At 41.3% G+C, this 3,993-nt stretch overlaps 1 protein-coding gene across 1 annotated transcript in view; it reads right to left on the bottom strand.

Moving 5' to 3' along the window:
• The window catches only part of LOC118338650 (ras-associated and pleckstrin homology domains-containing protein 1-like), a 70,562-nt gene that overhangs the window by 26,545 nt on the left and 40,024 nt on the right, over positions 1–3,993 (bottom strand). The window lies entirely within an intron of this gene.

Raw genomic sequence — 3,993 nt, 5'->3', positions numbered from 1 at the left:
AACACTTCATTGAACAAGATCACATTTATACATGGATTTATAGTCCCCATACACCCTTTTCCACTAACGGCAAGAATTACAGATGTAACATTGATATGAAAAATTAAGGTAGTTATTGCTTGCTTGAGCAACAACTAGTACGTAGATCACTGGCTCAATGTTAGCGTTCATAGGCGATCTAGTGTGCGTAAATAAATACATAGGGGGCGCAGTCGACACAAGGGAGCGGCAGCCGCCGCGCGTTCTCGCGCGGAAACGCGTGTGGGGTCTGTGTTGTTGCTAGACCAGCAAAGTGTGGTGCCTATGTGGGACCAATTTGTCGCTGGCCACCGCGCGTCGTGGTGCGGTCGAAACGCAGAAAGACTGGTGTTGCGAAGAGTTGCGTGTAGCGAGTGGGCTGCCCGGAAAGCGTGAGCCGATCAAGACCTCCCGTTCTGGAACAAGGCCCGCGCGCGGCGGCTGGTGAGCTCGCGTGCTCGCGAGCGAGTTGCCCCAAACCGTGCGCGGGGGGGCGGGTGTGTGGGATGCCGGCTGAGCTGCGATCTAAACAGCCTAATGTGATCGACCGGAAGGCTGGGGGGCTGAGGACACCTGGGAGCGAGCTCGTGTCACAGATCAGGCACGCGAGCGGAAACTACATGCAGACCAGAGAAGTGATAATACTGTAGACTCCCTTAGTCTATGTCATCACAAAATACGTTCCCCCAGAACAGGGCGACGAGCCATAAATGTGCAATGTCTCTTTTCATGTAACTCCACATTACAAGATAGTATTTCATATACTTCTGTATTAAGACACTATTAATGAACTAAAATTCTAAAAAACAGATTAAAAGTTTGGGGTTTTCCTTGGGAACTGAGAGTGTTTAGTAAATCTGCTTTCAGTGTGTCATCTGTTTAATGAATAACCAATGGATATTGTATTGGGCTTCCCATATGAAACCGGCTTGAATAAGACCAATCTTGTATGCATAATGCTCGGGTCCTCTTTTTATTTAGAGCTGCGTGCGCACTGCAATATCTAGTAGTCAATGAGCCCTTTTAACATTGATATGAAAAATTAGTAGTTATGCTTGCTTGAGCAACAACTAGTTAGCTAGACAGCTAGCTCAATGTTACGTTCATAGCATCTATGTGCTAAATAGCTAATAAATACATAGCTGGATGGACACAAGGCACCCCCAGCCCCTGTTGTAAGTGGTTGTTGGTTCTAGACCAGCAAAGTGTTGGTGCCGTATTGGGACCAATTTTCCTGGCCAAGAGCCGTTTCTTTGGCTGTCGAAACGCCAAGAACTGGTTTGAAATTAGGCACTGGCTCCGAAATAGCCATCAAACTGCCTTGGTGGAAAAGGGGTAGAGGTCTCCGAGATGTTTTTAAAACCTGGGGTTTGGGTTTGCATTACTGGATCTAAAAATCCTAATGTGATCAAAGGGGGAGGAACCTGGGAGGAGCACAGGTAGGACAGGCAGGGGGAAAGCACCAGACCAGAGAGTGATAAACTGAGACTCCCTGTCAATCACACAAATACCTTCCCAAACATACCACCAAAATACAGAACTCAAATTACAAGAAGTATTTCATTTACTGCTTTAGAACTATTGAACTAAAATTCAAAAAACAGATAAGTTTGGGGTTTTCCTTGGAACTGACATGTAGTAAAACTGCATTGTGCACTGTTTTACCATGTGTTTGTTGGGCTTCCCACTTGCTTAAAACCCAACTTGTGGCAATCTGGTCCTTTAGAGCTGCTGCACTGCATTCTGGTATACTTCCTGTTCTTGTAGGAATTTAAATTACAGTTTTTTATTTTTTTTCTTCTCTCCCTGTATGATGGTTGAATGTTGAATATTAAAAAGTCCTCTTGAAGGACTGACACCATAACTGACCTTTACGTTTGATGATACATTTTGTACTATCAAACGTCAGCATTTAATTCATTTTTTAAGGACTTTACCTCAACTGCCATGTAATCAAATATAACTTTTAAAATCTTTAAAGCACTAAATTTGACCAGGTCATTATATTTAGGTGAGGTTAGTGGCACTACAAACTGTTCTGAGAAGCTCTCCCTCTGTGTCGATTAAGCCATTTAATGCGAAACCAGTAGGGAGACAAGTAAAGTCTGCTTATACTCGAAACAACAAGCTAAAGTGGACCAGAGCCCTGTTACATTTCCTTTGGAAATAAAGGTTAAATAATTCAAAAAGAAACAAGCAGACAGCCACTACGGCTTCAGGGTTTACTGGTAGGAGAATAGAGGGCTACACAGCCAAACAGGACACAGGAATCCAGTGCAGACCAGCAGGATGCCAAGCAGAGTTTTATTAATTATTTATGTGCTAAATTATTTACTATATTACTCGTATTTCTGACAATGTGAATGGGCCAAATCTGTGTGTCTCACTGAGCTCTACATTACCTCACACACATGCACGTGCAGCAGCACTGTGAGTCACTACCAGTTCACCCTGAGCCGGTTCCTGCTGAGCACACTGAGCTCCGGTCCAGAGCCACACTGGGTTCTAGCCTATTTATTGGTGTGAAGCAAACAGTGAGAAACAAGACGTTGTCAGGGTGGTGCCTGCAGTAAAACCTTGGTCCAATTCCAGTTTGCTTTCCTGACCTGATAACTCCCATACATTTGCCAGTTTTGGAATACAAACATCCACTTCCTCAAAAGAAGAAGAAATATTCAATTCACTGTTTCATTTAATTGTTTCTCATGTTGTTCCAACCAGGGATATAGCGGAAATCTGGTACCCATCCAGTGAAACACCAACATACTATCTTGTTCTCATCTTTCATAATCTTGTGAGTGTGTGTGCGTCAATCACTAGAAACCATTTTTTTTAGAAAGCATTAGATCTCTCTTGATAACCACAGATTAAAAATAATATTTAGGTCAAACACACATATAAACACACACACACATTCGGCACATCCCAACATTAATCGAAAATAACGTAAATGTGTTTACATAAAGTCCTTTATTCAAAAAAGTTGTGGATATTTGTCATAATTCGCAATAATAAGTGGAAACCTTAGTTTCAATGTGATGGCATGGACAGTTGTTGGCGTGAATGATCGGAATTAAAAAAGCAAGTAAAAAAAAAGCTCAGCTAAAAAAAGACTTTTAGTGTTTTGACAGGAGATGCAGAGAACTTTAAAGTTTAAGCGGTTGTAACTCCAAAACAATCCATGTTGAGTTCTTGGTGAGGTAAAGCTTGTGTTTGCAGGTCATTAACCTTTCCCCAATTCCTTCTAACCTCTTTAACATTTTGAAAAAAATACAATTTCACTCCACATACAGAAGTCCACTTTATTAGTCACCAATAGTGGGTTTTTGTTAAAGAAAAACCAAAACAGTATTCCAAGAACCAACGGCTTTACATTGGATACAAAAAATAAAGCTTCCCTTGCTTTTTCTTTTTGAAGGTATTGTTGAAACTAAAAAATCTTGAGAATTAAATTACATTTTACAGTATTTATGTGGTGATAACATATTCTTATTTTGATGGGCCAAAATGACTTACTTGAGTATTTGATAACTTGAGTTAATTTCTAATTTTGTGGAAAGTTTAACTGTTAAACCTCTGGGCCCCTACTACTTGCATATAACTCATTGATGATGGAGTCAAAACATGTTCACCCCAATCTATCTTTTCAGAAGGATCGAACACTACAGGTTAATCAGATACAAGTAATACTGAGTTGGACTTGTTTTTATTAAATTTACAGCTTAAACAAAAACAATGGCGTGCAACCATAAACCCCTAAGTGTTACAACAGGGAACGAATACTGACCACACACTTCTAACAAAGTCCTTCCATATTGTTAGTGCAATAAGCAGTTCTCCCAGCGGGCTCAGGTGTCCTACAGGGGGATTCACACAACACAACACGTGCACAACACAACTTGGATGCAGTTGGTTCAATCTTGGCCAAAGGGAAAAGGCTTGAACCATAATCGTTGTGTGGTGTGTGTGGGTTGT

This window comes from Morone saxatilis, unplaced genomic scaffold (assembly GCF_004916995.1).
Source record: "Morone saxatilis isolate NCDOM2014 unplaced genomic scaffold, NCSU_SB_2.0 Contig5, whole genome shotgun sequence".
NCBI lineage: Eukaryota > Metazoa > Chordata > Actinopteri > Moronidae > Morone > Morone saxatilis.
This window is presented reverse-complemented; position numbering and strand designations above follow the sequence as displayed.